The following is a 15148-nucleotide window of genomic DNA, read 5'->3' on the forward strand; positions in this document are numbered from 1 at the left end:
ACCTAGTATTTCCACAAGTAGTGGAAGCCTCTATATATTTCTCCTCTCTCCCAGTCAGGGCTGGTGCAAGGATTTTTGACACCCTAGACGAAACCTCATTTTGCTGCCCCCCCTGGCTCCACCCCTGACTCCACCCCCTTTGCCCTGCCCATGTATACCCCACCAATTTAATGAAGCGCCCATCAGTGCAGCCTCACCAGCGCCCATCAAATGCAGCCTCCCCAGCACCCATCAAATGCAGCCTCACCAGCGCCCATCAATGCAGCTTTACCAGCGCCCATTAATGCAACTTCACCAGCTCCCATCAAATGCAGCCTCACCAGCACCCATCAATGCAGCCTCACCAGCACCCATCAAATGCAGCCTCACCAGCGCCCATCAAATGCAGCCTCACCAGCACCCATCAAATGCAGCCTCACCAGCGCCCATCAATGCAGCCTCACCATTCGCCCATCAAATGCAGCCTCACCAGAGCCCATCAAATGCAGCCTCACCAGCGCCCCTCAAATGCAGCTTCACCAGCACCCATTAATGCAGCTTCACCAGCGCCCATCAAATGCAGCCTCACCAATGCCCATCAATGCAGCCTCACCAGAGCCCATCAAATGCAGCCTACCAGCGTCCATCAAATGCAGCCTACCAATGCCCATCAATGCAGCCACACCAACACCCATCAATACAGCCACACCAGCGCCCATCAATGCAGCTTCACCAACGCCCATCAATGCAGCCTCACCAGAGCCCATCAAATGCAGCCTACCAGCGTCCATCAAATATAGCCTCACCAGCACCCATCAAATACAGCCTCACCAGCACCCATCAAATGCAGCCTACCAGCGTCCATCAAATGTAGCCTCACCAGCACCCATCAAATGCAGCCTCACCAGCACCCATCAAATACAGCCTCACCAGCGCCCATCAAATGCAGCCTCACCAGCGCCCATCAAATGCAGCCTCACCAGCGCCCATCAAATGCAGCCTCACCAGCGCCCATCAAATGCAGCCCTACCAGCACCCATCAATGCAGCCACACCAGAGCCCATCAAATGCAGCCTCACCAACACCCATCAATAAAGCCACACCAGCGCCCATCAAATGCAGCTTCATCAACGCCCATCAATGTAGCTTCACCAGCGACCATCAGTGCAGCCTCACCAGCACCCATCAAATGCAGCCTCACCAGCACCCATCAATGCAGCTTAACCAGCGCCCATCAATGCAACTTCACCAGGGCCCATCAAATGCACCTCACCAGCGCCCATCAAATGCAGCCTCACCAGCCCTCATCAAATGCAGCCTCACCAGTGCCCATCAAATGCAGCCTACCAGCGCCCATCAATGCAGCCTACCAGTGCCCATCAATGAATGTTTGCTTGCTTCCATTCATTCGGGAGTTGGGACACAGACACAGCCCTCCGCCACCGCTGCACCTCTGACACTATGTGCGAACGAAGCGGTAGCTGCTTGCTGATGCTGAGACTTAGTTGCTTGCTACAGAGAGAAAAGAGTAGGAACACCAGTGGCCGGGCGCCCTAGGCAGCAGTGCGCCCTAGGCGGCTGCCTAGTTTGCCTAGTGGTAGCACCAGTCCTGCCCCCAGTCTGATCAGTCTGCAACATTGCTACTTTGCAACAAGTCACTGCAACGGCAGGGGCTGAGCTGTGTCAGACATTTGTGAACACAGCCAAGAACAGCACAGGCTCCACAATTGACATGATTGTGTCATCTCTGAGCCAGCATATAAGTACAAGAAATAGATGATGATGTTTTCTGATGTCAGAACAAAGATGGTGCCGTCCCTCTGGAAATATACAGCGGATGAAGGCATGGTCAGGGGGAGCACTGGGATCTCTGTGAGAAGTAATAAATATTGGGACATGTTACACTGACACATATCTGAACATGATGCCATTATCAGGGTAAAATACGGGACATCTGTTGTTGGGTATTGTTTACCTGTAGTACCTGTCTACAACATGCAGTTAGCAGGCAAGTATTTCATTTCACTAAGGAACATTGAAAAGCATTGCAGCTGCACAGTCCTACCTGCAGCCTACAGGACCATCTAGGTCAGGGGTCTCCAAACTTCCTAAACAAAGGGCCAGTTTACTGTCTTTCAGACTTTAGGAGGGCTGGACTGTGGCCAGTGGGAGTAGAAAATGTCCTGGCATGCAGAGGGAGGACTAATGCCCCATCGTTGGTGTCAGTGGAAATAATTGTTCCCCATCATTGTTTTCAGTGAAAGGAATTGTGCCCCATTGTTGAATTCAATGGAAGGAATTATGCCCCATCATTGGAATCAAAGAAAGGAATTGTGCCCATCATGTCAGTAGAGCAGTGGACGGTGTCAGTAGAGCAGTGGACGGTGTCAGTAGGGCAGAGGATGGTGTCAGTAGAGCAGTGGTCGGTGTCAGTAGAGCAGTGGTCGGTGTCAGTAGAACAGTGAACGGTGTCAGTAGGGCAGTGGTCGGTGTCAGTAGAGCAGTGGTCGGTGTCAGTAGAGCAGTGGTCGGTGTCAGTAGAACAGTGAACGGTGTCAGTAGGGCAGTGGACGGTGTCAGTAGAGCAGTGGTCGGTGTCAGTAGAGCAGTGGTCTGTGTCAGTAGAGCAGTGGACGGTGTCAGTAGGGCAGTGGTCGGTGTCAGTAGGGCAGTGGTCGGTGTCAGTAGAGCAGTGGACGGTGTCAGTAGGGCAGTGGACGGTGTCAGTAGAGCAGTGGACGTTGTCAGTAGGGCAGTGGAGAGTGTCAGTAGAGCAGTGGACGGTGTCAGTAGGGCAGTGGAGAGTGTCAGTAGGGCAGTGGTCGGTGTCAGTAGGGCAGTGGTCGGTGTCAGTAGGGCAGTGGTCGGTGTCAGTAGAGCAGTGGACGGTATCAGTAGGGCAGTGGACGGTGTCAGTAGAGCAGTGGACGTTGTCAGTAGGGCAGTGGACGTTGTCAGTAGGGCAGTGGATGGTGTCAGTAGAGCAGTGGACAGTGTCAGTAGAGCAATGGACGGTGTCAGTAGGGCAGTGGACAGTGTCAGTAGGGCAGTGGTCGGTGTCAGTAGGGCAGTGGACGGTGTCAGTAGAGCAGTGGCCTGTGTCAGTAGAGCAGTGGCCTGTGTCAGTAGAGCAGTGAACGGTGTCAGTAGGGCAGTGGACGGTGTCAGTAGAGCAGTGGTCGTGTCAGTAGAGCAGTGGACGGTGTCAGTAGAGCAGTGGACGGTGTCAGTAGGGCAGTGGTCGGTGTCAGTAGGGCAGTGGACGGTGTCAGTAGAGCAGTGGACGGTGTCAGTAGGGCAGTGGTCGGTGTCAGTAGAGCAGTGGTCTGTGTCAGTAGAGCAGTGGACGGTGTCAGTAGAGCAGTGAACGGTGTCAGTAGGGCAGTGGACGGTGTCAGTAGAGCAGTGGTCGGTGTCAGTAGAGCAGTGGACGGTGTCAGTAGGGCAGTGGACGGTGTCAGTAGGGCAGTGGTCGGTGTCAGTAGAGCAGTGGACGGTGTCAGTAGAGCAGTGGACCGTGTCAGTAGGCCAGTGGATTGTTATCAGTAGGGCAGTGGACGGTGTCAGTAGGGCAGTGGACGTTGTCAGTAGGGCAGTGGATGGTGTCAGTAGGGCAGTGGACAGTGTCAGTAGAGCAGTGGACGGTGTCAGTAGGGCAGTGGACGGTGTCAGTAGAGCAGTGGATGGTGTCAGTAGGGCAGTGGACGGTGTCAGTTAGGCAGTGGATTGTTATCAGTAGGGCAGTGGACAGTGCCAGTAGAGCAGTGGACGGTGTCAGTAGGGCAGTGGACGGTGTCAGTAGAGCAGTGGACGGTGTCAGTAAGGTAGTGGATGGGGTCAGTAGGACAGTGGACGGTGTCAGTAGAGCAGTGGATGGTGTCAGTAAGGTAGTGGATGGGGTCAGTAGGGCAGTGGACGGTGTCAGTAGGGCAGTGGATGGGGTCAGTAGGACAGTGGACGGTGTCAGTAGAGCAGTGGATGGTGTCAGTAGGGCAGTGGACGTGTCAGTAGGGCAGTGGACGTGTCAGTAGGGCAGTGGATGGTGTAAGTAGAGCAGTGGATGGTGTCAGTAGAGCAGTGGACGGTGTCAGTAGAGCAGTGGACGGTGTCAGTACAGCAGTGGATTGTTATCAGTAGGACAGTGGACGGTGTCAGTAGAACAGTGGATGGTGTCAGTAGAGCTGTAGACGGTGTCAGTAGAGCAGTGGACGGTGTCATTAGAGCAGAGGATGGTGTCAGTAGAGCAGTGGACGGTGTCAGTAGAGCAGTGGACGGTGTCAGTAGAGCAGTGGACGGTGTCAGTAGGGCAGTGGATGGTGTCATTAGAGCAGAGGATGGTGTCAGTAGAGCAGTGGATGGTGTCAGTAGAGCAGTGGACGGTGTCAGTAGGGCAGTGGATGGTGTCAGTAGAGCAGTGGATGGTGTCAGTAGGGCAGTGGACGGTGTCAGTAGGGCAGTGGACGGTGTCAGTAGAGCAGTGGATGGTGTCAGTAGGGCAGTGGACGGTGTCAGTAGGGCAGTGGATGGTGTCAGTAGGGCAGTGGACGGTGTCAGTAGGGCAGTGGACGGTGTCAGTAGGGCAGTGGACAGTGTCAGTAGGGCAGTGGACGGTGTCGGTAGGGCAGTGGATGGTGTCGGTAGAGCAGTGGATGGTGTCGGTAGGGCAGTGGACGGTGTCAGTAGAGCAGTGGATGGTGTCGGTAGAGCAGTGGATGGTGTCGTAGAGCAGTGGATTGTTATCAGTAGGGCAGTGGAGGTGTCAGTAGGGCAGTGGATGGTGTCAGTAGAGCAGTGGACGGTGTCAGTAGGGCAGTGGATGGTGTCAGTAGAGCAGTGGACGGTGTCAGTTGGGCAGTGGATGGTGTCAGTAGGGCAGTGGACAGTGTCAGTAAAGCAGTGGACGGTGTCAGTAGAGCAGTGGACGGTGTCAGTAGGGCAGTGGATGGTGTCAGTAGGGCAGTGGATGGTGTCAGTAGAGCAGTGGACGGTGTCAGTAGGGCAGTGGATGGTGTCAGTAGAGCAGTGGACGGTGTCAGTAGGGCAGTGGATGGGTCAGTAGAGCAGTGGACGGTGTCAGTAGGGCAGTGGATGGTGTCAGTAGAGCAGTGGATGGTGTCAGTAGAGCAGTGGACGGTGTCAATAGAGCAGTGGATTGTTATCAGTAGGGCAGTGGACGGTGTCAGTAGGGCAGTGCATGGTGTCAGTAGAGCAGTGGATGGTGTCAGTAGAGCAGTGGACGGTGTCAGTAGAGCAGTGGATTGTTATCAGTAGGGCAGTGGACGGTGTCAGTAGGGCAGTGGATGGTGTCAGTAGGGCAGTGGACGGTGTCAGTAGAACAGTGGACGGTGTCAGTAGGGCAGTGGACGGTGTCAGTAGAGCAGTGGATGGTGTCAGTAGAGCTGTGGACGGTGTCAGTAGAGCTGTGGACGGTGTCAGTAGAGCAGTGGACGGTGTCATTAGAGCAGAGGATGGTGTCAGTAGAGCAGTGGACGGTGTCAGTAGAGCAGTGGACGGTGTCAGTAGGGCAGTGGACGGTGTCATTAGAGCAGAGGATGGTGTCAGTAGAGCAGTGGACGGTGTCAGTAGAGCAGTGGACGGTGTCAGTAGGGCAGTGGATGGTGTCAGTAGAGCAGTGGACGGTGTCAGCAGGGCAGTGGACGGTGTCAGTAGAGCAGTGGACGGTGTCAGTAGGGCAGTGGACGGTGCCAGTAGAGCAGTGGACGGTGTCAGTAGGGCAGTGGACGGTGTCAGTAGAGCAGTGGACGGTGTCAGTAGGGCAGTGGACGGTGTCATTAGAGCAGAGGATGGTGTCAGTAGAGCAGTGGACGGTGTCAGTAGAGCAGTGGACGGTGTCAGTAGGGCAGTGGATGGTGTCAGTAGGGCAGTGGACGGTGTCAGTAGGGCAGTGGACGGTGTCAGTAGGGCAGTGGACAGTGTCAGTAGGGCAGTGGACGGTGTCGGTAGGGCAGTGGATGGTGTCGGTAGGGCAGTGGACGGTGTCGGTAGAGCAGTGGACGGTGTTGGTAGAGCAGTGGATGGTGTCGGTAGAGCAGTGGATTGTTATCAGTAGGGCAGTGGAGGTGTCAGTAGGGCAGTGGATGGTGTCAGTAGAGCAGTGGACGGTGTCAGTAGGGCAGTGGATGGTGTCAGTAGAGCAGTGGACGGTGTCAGTAGAGCAGTGGATGGTGTCAGTAGGGCAGTGGATGGTGTCAGTAGAGCAGTGGACGGTGTCAGTAGAGCAGTGGACGGTGTCAGTAGGGCAGTGGACGGTGCCAGTAGGGCAGTGGACGGTGTCAGTAGGGCAGTGGATGGTGTCAGTAGGGCAGGAAATGAGGCTCCTTCTGACTTTTTGCAGCTTATAATGCACATTATGGGAAGCTCACAGTGTTCAGAAAAATCTGAAAAAGACAAAAGGCTCACAAGAAAAAGAATTATATTGAATCTTTCCGTCTTCGGAGGTCTCACCACGCTCCTCGCACACGTGTGTCATGATGGACGCGGAATCCTCCGATATCCCGCCATGTCTCTGTGTATACACACTGGAGGGATATGGAGCGATCTTGGCGACTTTTCTGTTTATTTTTTACATAAATATTTTGTTCTGTATTCCTAACAATCAAAGTCTGTATACAAATCACGTCTTGTCACTTCTTTCATCGGCTTCAAACGTGCCACAAGTTTATTTTTCTTGTCGCAGTGTAAGAACGCTTTCATCTCGCACAGCTATTCACTAACACTGCCAATGGCGGCAATTCTATCACTTATAGTGCAGAAATATATACAATGCATCATGTCAGGTGTCCACGGAACCTTCTGGGAATGATATCTATAGACTGTATATATACACATATATATGTTCTTTGTATACATTGGGAAAGCTCTGGCCTTGGGAATGGGTACCCCTGGCTGGATTACACTCGCCATCGTAACACGCCACGCCCACTCGTACTGTAAGGTACAGAAGTGCCTGGTGTAGTTCCCCAAATTGCCCACTAGGTGTCTCCAATGGTAGGGTCAGGAACCCTTGTAGTAAACCGTAGGCAAAGTAGTTGCCTAAGTAGCTGCCAGAGTAGTGGTTGTCAACTTACAGAGTATAAGGGGCTTCAATTGTGAGCCCTGATACCTCCAAAGGGCCTCATGTAATACCTTTTATATGAAATGTTACAAAAGATGGTCATTGACTGAGGACTTACTGAAGGAAATGGTCAGAGACTAATGCTGGCCATACACTATACAAAAAAAGGGCCGAACACATTTTCGAAAAACGAACGTTCGACCGTGACCGCAAACGATCGTGCCATCATGTAATGACCGATAAATTGTTCAGTGGACATGAATAAATAATTTTTTGTTCGTTTTTTTACATATACCTAGTGCAGACAGTTCGGACGGGAAACACATTAACCTTGCAATTTATCGTACGTTCGGCAGAAATTTTCCAAACTTCCCGTTCGTTTTTTCTCCACAAAAACGTCACAAACGATTATCGATTTGTGCCCATTAACTTGCCGAAAAACGAACAAAATGTCTATACGAACGATTTTTCGGCCGATTTTTTGTATAGTGTATGGCCAGCATTAGTATTTACTGGAGGAAATGGTCAGAGACTGAGGGCTTACTGGAGGAAATGGTCAGAGAATGACTACTTACTGGAGGAAATGGTCAGAGAATGACTACTTACTGGAGGAAATGGTCAGAGACTGAGGACTTACTGGAGGAAATGGTCAGAGATTGAGGACTTACTGGAGAAAAAGGTCATAGACTGAGGACTTACTGTAGGAAATGGTCATAGACTGGGTACTTACTGGAGGAAATGGTCATAGACTGAGGACTTACTAAAGGAAATGGTCAGAGACTGAGTACTTACTGGAGGAAATGGTCATAGACTGGGTACTTACTGGAGGAAATGGTCAGAGAATGAGGGCTTACTGGAGGAAATGGTCAGAGACTGAGCACTTACTGGAGGAAAAGGTCAGAGACTGAGGACTCACTGGAGGAAATGGTCAGAGACTGAGTACTTACTGGAGGAAATGGTCAGAGACTGAGGGCTTACTGGAGGAAATGGTCAGAGACTGAAGACTTACTGGAGGAAATGGTCAGAGACTGAGCACTTACTGGAGGAAAAGGTCAGAGACTGAGTACTTACTGGAGGAAATGGTCAGAGACTGAAGGCTTACTGGAGGAAATGGTCAGAGACTGAGTACTTACTGGAGGAAATGGTCAGAGACTGAGTGCTTACTGGAAGAAATGGTCATAGACTGAGGACTCACTGGAGGAAATGGTCATAGACTGATGACTTACTGGAGGAAATGGTCAGAGACTGAAGACTCACTAGAGGAAATGGTCATAGACTGAGGACTTACTGGAGGAAAAGGTCAGAGACTGAGGACTCACTGGAGGAAATGGTCATAGACTGAGTACTTACTGGAGGAAATGGTCAGAGATTGAGGACTTACTGGAGGAAAAGGTTGGAGACTGAGTACTTACTGGAGGAAACAGTCATAGACTGAGGACTTACTGCAAGAAATGATTGGACACTGAGGACTTACTGGAGGAAATGGTCATAGACTGAGAACTTACTGCAAGAAATGATCGGAGACTGAGGACTTACTGGAGGAAAAGGTCAGAGACTGAGGTCTTACAGTATATATACTGCAGAGGGGCGGCTTGTACAGGCACCGTAACGTATCTGTACGTTGGGGCTTTCTTCTGGGTCCGCACGCACCCGGAAACTCAAGCCGTCATTCGCTGCAGCACAAGCCAATCAGCGGGTTCCGGCCAATGATTTATAGTCGGGACCAGCTGATCGCTGAGCGAATGACAGAAGAGAGCCCTGTGTTAATGAACAACACAGAGCTCTCGACTGACAGCAGCTATGTGCCATAAAACTAGCACATTGCTTAGAAAAAACAGCACACAGTACACACAATAAACATTGTTAGGCACACAGTTGCCCCTAAGGCCTCTTGCACACTGCAGCTTGAAAAAACTCAGTACAGCCTATTTTTTTACTGCGCTAAAATACAGCTCATTAATTGTAATGTGCCTATGTACACAGGCGTGTAAACAAGCGCTGTGTACTCTTCAGTAAAAAAAATGAGAAAAGTCTACTTTTTTGGTCAATAACTTACGCCTTATGCGTGAAAATACCAACAGATTGTCCATTGACATGGTCAACGTGGGAACAAGCTTCTGCGCATGCGTGGAAATGTGTGCGAAATTGGGACTTTGGGACTTTGTGGGACTTTGTGAGCAAAAATACATTAAAAAAAGTCTGAAAAAATAGATGCTCCAATAGGAGTATCGTGTACAAGAGGCCTAAATATTAACCCCTTCACAGCCAGTGTCATTAGTATAGTGACAGTGTATATTATTAGCACTGATCACTGTATTAGTGTTACTGGTGATGTCAGTTTCAGTTAGTGTCAGATTGCCCGCTGTACTATCACAGTCAGACTATAAGTCACTGATCCCCACCATTACTAGGATATATAAAGAAAAAATTAACAATTCAAGTATCTATACCATGGTTTGTAATTTTTTTTACTGGATATGTTTTTATAACAGAAAAAAATTCAGTCTTCATATTGCTAAAAATAAGGAACCCAGTGGGGATCAAATGCCAATACAAGAAAGCTCTATTTGTGTGAAAAAAAATGATATACATTTAGTTTGGGTACAGTGTTGCTTGACCGCGCAATTACCAGTTAAAGTAACGCAGTGCCGAATAGCAAAAAATGGCCTGGTCATGAAGGGGTTAAAACCTTACGGAGCTGATTGATTCACCGAGATGGTGGACACCTGACCATCACACCTATCTATATGGCCAAAGGTATGTTGATGCCCCTCCAAAATGAGATGAGCTCAGGAATTTCCAGTAAGGGATATTTTTTTTTTTTGCTACATCATACAAAGATATTTTAGAGAGTTGTACGCTTCCAATCTTCTGGTAACAATTTGGTGAAGGCCCTTTTCTGTTCCAGAATGACTGTGCTCCTGTTTACACAGCCAGCTCCATAAAGATACAGATTGATGAGTTTAGTGGGGGGGAGACCGGAGTGTCCTGAACAGAAACCTCAAGCAAGTGTACATATTCGCCAGCACACCATGGATCGTCAACTTTCGTCCAAAGGTTTCTTTTAATGAAAAAGATCACATCCCAAAGATATCTTTGGAATGTGACCTTTTTCATTAAAAGAAACCTTTGGACGAAAGTCAAGTTCTAGCCCATTTTTGTGGCTAGAACATTCTACAATATTCTCCACTCTTCGGGTAAGGCTTTCCATAAGATTTTGGGGGGGTGTTTGTGGGACTTTGTGAGCATTTGTGAAGTCAGGTACTGATGTTGGGTGAGAAGATCTGGTGTCCAAAGTTGTCTAGTAGGGCTGAGGTCAGGTTTCTCTTCAGTCTGGTCAATATTCCTATAGGCATATGGAAAAATGCAGTGCATGTACAAATGAATATAGGTCTTTAAAATGGTGAAACAGTCAAGAAATAACTAATTGACCACAGGTGCCTTGAAACACAAACGTCCAAAGATGGATGTAAATGTCCAACCGCACAGGAGGTATAAGTACTCCAAGGGGTGGTGATGGTCTGATGGTTGTCAGAAAACACCTGGCATCATACAGCGACTTCCCAACCGAGAAACCGGGTCCCAATGGGTCATTCAGAGAAAGTGCAAAAAAGCCTCTTACCAGATCCTGTGGATTCCCATGTCAGCGACAGGGAATCGCATGCGCAGTTTGTCACAAATGACGTGGAATGGGAGCTCAGGAATCGCCAATCTCTTGGATTGTGGTCTGTATGGATCTCGGCCGGCAACCGGATGGGTCCTCACAACGAACCGTCCTCACACCGAACCGTCCCAGCGTGCATCAGAAGTTTCACAAACGGTCCCCCGAAAGGAGCAGTTGGAGGGACTGGGTACATACACCACTCTCTTTGTTGCCCATTTGTTTTTATCCACCGTGATCACGCTTTTATTTGTGTATGGTCGTTTTTGTCAATAAAAACACCCTTTTTTATCTGCACCATGTGGAGGCACATTCTTTTTGTTTCCACATTTACCGCATGAGATCCAGTCCCTCCAACTGCTCCTTTCGGGGGACCGTTTGTGAAACTTCTGATGCACGCTGGGACGGTTCGGTGTGAGGACGGTTCGTTGTGAGGACCCATCCGGTTGCCGGCCGAGATCCATACAGACCACAATCCAAGAGATTGGCGATTCCTGAGCTCCCATTCCACGTCATTTGTGACAAACTGCGCATGCGATTCCCTGTCGCTGACATGGGAATCCACAGGATCTGGTAAGAGGCTTTTTTGCACTTTCTCTGAATGACCCATTGGGACCCGGTTTCTCAGTTGGGAAGTCGCTGTATGATGCCAGGTGTTTTCTGACAACCATCAGACCATCACCACCCCTTGGAGTACTTATACCTTCTGTACGGTTGGACATTTACATCCATCTTTGGACGTTTGTGTTTCAAGGCACCTGTGGTCAATTAGTTATTTCTTGACTGTTTCACCATTTTAAAGACCTATATTCATTTGTACATGCGCTGCATTTTTCCATATGCCTATTTTGTTGTTTTTGTCAAACTGTATGCAGCAGCTTTCATTCATTTTACTGGTTAGCGCGGTGTTTTCTATTTACCTCTGGTCAATATTCCTATCGCACACGTTCCTGGCAAATATGGCTCATAAAATGGTGGGTGCTGCAGCGGTTACCAGTTGGGTCCTGGAAACTTCAAGCAAGTGTACATTTTCATCAGCACACCATGGATCGACAACTTTCGTCCAAAGGTTTCTTTTAATGAAAAAGGTCACATCACAAAGAGGACCCAACTGGTAACCGCTGCAGCACCCACCATTTTATGAGCCATATTTGCCAGGAAAGTGTGCAATAGGAATATTGACCAGACTGAAGAGAAACCTGACCTCAGCCCTACTGAACAACTTTGGACACCAGATCTTCTCACCCAACATCAGTACCTGACTTCACAAATGCTGAAAAAGTCCCACAGACACCCCCAAAATTGTATGGAAAGCCTTCCCAGAAGAGTGGAGAACATTCTTGAATGTTCTAGCCACAAAAATGGGGGCTAACTCCATATTAATGTCCATGGGTTTGGAATGAGATGGCCAACAAACCCTTATGATCAGGTGACCATAAAGTGTATATCAGCAATTAACAAATATCAATAATCCATGTATCATCCATAATCAAAGTGTATGTAGAATTACAAACGACAGAAGGTAGTTCACTACAACTCTTGAAACATCAGTTGCAGAAAATAAAGAAAACATTGCAATACTCCAGATCCTTAATATTCTAATCCCCAACCCTTGTTCCCTGGTGTCTCTTATAGCCGGTACAATCCATCTCTAAAGCCTCGTACACACGATCGGATTTTTCGGCAGGGAATTGTGTGATGACAGACTGTTGGCCTAAAATCCAACCGTTAGTACGCTCCTTCATACAACTGTTGTCCAACTTTCCGCCAACAAATGTTGGATGGCAGGCTAGTAAATTTTCGTCAGGCAACGGTCTGTTGTAAGATTTTCCTATCGTGTGTGCACAAGTCCGTCACACAATTTTTGATGTGACGCCATGCGACCGGTGAGAACCACGAGAGAACAAGTTGCACCGAAGTCGGAACAAAGCAGTGCAAAAAACTTTTTTGGAGTCGCTGAGACTTGAGTCGCACTAATTAGAACGGAGACCATTGAAATACATGGCTTTTGACTTGTCATGCGACTTCACATGTGTCAAGTCGCACAACAACTCGCAGTAATGGAAGCAGAGCCTAAATCCCCTCCAATGTTTGCAGACATAGAGCAGCGCAGAGCTCCCATCTGATGACATGTATGGCATGAAAAAGATGTGTATAAGGAGGGAGGAGGGGGTGGGGGAGGGATAGCACCCTTGGGTGGCATGTTGCACCCCTGATTTCCAGTATTCTCTGCCAGTCTGCTGTGCCTGTCATATTTTGTTTAGAAGTCAAAGATAATGTCCTTTAAATTGCTGACAGTTTTCTATTATTTTAACAAATCTGGTGCCAGACCCTGGTTACCTTCGTGGTCATTTTGGAAGTATACAGATCATGTGACAGTCCTGTCATCCAGACTCTAAATGATAGAGAATGCTGGAATTTGTAGTTCCTCAGCAGCTATATTGGTTGTCTAAGGAAAATGAAAATGTAACCCGAAAGCCTTCAAATTTCTTCATACTGATTATCATCACTAACAAATGTTCTGATTACTTCTTCCCGGAGTCCCCAGAGGGAATTCTCCAATATTACATTTATATGATAAATGATAAATAACATATTTTCAAAGTTATTCTACAAAATATCACTGTTGGTGTGAAAGAAGATCTGCGAGGATTACATTACGTGTTGAAAGACAAAGAAACGTGACAATCGTTCTACAGATCTATAGACAAACTCACTTCATAAAAAGAAAGAAACAAACATCGGCTCTACAGACAGAGATGGATAGATAGAGAAACATTGCTGGATAGATGGACTGATAGATAAATAAGGAACCCAGAGATAGATAGATAGATAGATAGATAGATAGATAGATAGATAGATAGATAGATAGATAGATAGATAGATAGATAGATGACACATGGATGGATGAATCAATAGATAAATAGGTAGAAGGCACATTGTTGGATAGATAGATGGATGAATTGATAGATAAATAGAAGACACATTGTTACATTGATAGATACTGTAGATAGAAGCATTGTTGGATGGATAGATAGATAGATGGATAACCTTGTTGAATTAATTGATATATAAACTGTTTGTTGGATAGATAGATAGATAGATAGATAGATAGATAGATAGATAGATAGATAGATAGATAGATAGATAGATAGATAGATAGATAGATAGATAGATAGATAGATAGATAGATAAAAAAGGAGACACATTGTTACATTGATAGATACTTTAGATAGAAGCATTGCTGGATGGATAGATAGATAGATAGATAGATAGATAGATAGATAGATAGATAGATAGATAGATAGATAGATAGATAGATAGATAGATAGATAGATAGATAGATAGAACATTGTTGAATAGATAGATAGATAGATGACACATGGATGGATGAATCAATAGATAGATAGGTAGAAGGCACATTGTTGGATAGATAGATGGATACATGAATGGATGAATTGATAGATAAATAGGAGAGACACATTGTTACATTGATAGATACTGTAGATAGAAGCATTGTTGGATGGATAGATATATAACCTTGTTGGATGGATTGATAGAGGAGACTGATTGTTGGATGGATAGATAGATAGATAGATAGATAGATAGATAGATAGATAGATAGATAGATAGATAGATAGATAGATAGATAGATAGATAGATAGATGACACATTGTTGGATAGATATGGATGGATTGATAGATAAATAGGAGACACATTGGTACATGGATAGATAGATACTGTAGATAGAAGCATTGTTGGATGGATGGATAGATAGGCACAATGACACCACAGACACGTGTCCTGCTATCTCAGCTCCCCATACAGCTCTGTATAGAAATCAACCATCTCCTATAAAACAAACGATTCTAATATTCAATATTATTCGGTTTTCCTTCGGGGACAATATTTAATCGGTAAAACCCTCCTGTCCCCAGATTCCCAGCATGCCATGTACAGCAGAGCTCAGGGTCAGTGTGGTACTTACAGAGGGTGAGGATGGTGGGGTCTCAGCCACAGAGGTCTCAGTATGCGGAGTGACGGGACGTTCTCCAGGCTGGGAGAATCTCTGGGATTCAGGAACCGGCCCTCAGTTTACTTTGACTTTGACGTCAGCCGTTCCTCTCGCATCCTCTGCTAACTTTGGCTAAAGGAGGTCCTAAAATAATAGCTGTGTCTGGATTTAACCACATCAGCCTGACTGGTGCTGTCCCCAGCCTAGACTGCCGGAGTGTGGCTTCAATGTGAGAACAGCAGGGAAGTATTTACCACTTCATAATACAGTATACATTATCTGAGACTCATTACCTGTGTCATTCACTCCCACATTATACACACTCCTCTCCTAAAATACTGTGTGCTGGTGGGGGGGCTCTGCTCCTTCCTCTATAACTCTCCTCTCCTGAAATACTCTGCACTGCTGGGGGACTCTG

General features: G+C 47.5%; 1 protein-coding gene across 1 annotated transcript in view; it reads right to left on the reverse strand.

The window, feature by feature from the left end:
* The window catches only part of GPR20 (G protein-coupled receptor 20), an 85223-nt gene extending 70309 nt beyond the window's left edge, over window positions 1-14914 (reverse strand). Inside the window, exon 1 of the mRNA XM_073632910.1 lies at window positions 14704-14914. The gene's annotated coding sequence lies outside the window, so the exon portion shown is untranslated. The remainder of the gene's footprint in view (window positions 1-14703) is intronic.
* Window positions 14915-15148: the final 234 nt, after the last annotated feature.

The sequence above is a fragment of the Aquarana catesbeiana genome, linkage group LG05 (assembly GCF_042186555.1).
Source record: "Aquarana catesbeiana isolate 2022-GZ linkage group LG05, ASM4218655v1, whole genome shotgun sequence".
Classification (NCBI taxonomy): domain Eukaryota; kingdom Metazoa; phylum Chordata; class Amphibia; order Anura; family Ranidae; genus Aquarana; species Aquarana catesbeiana.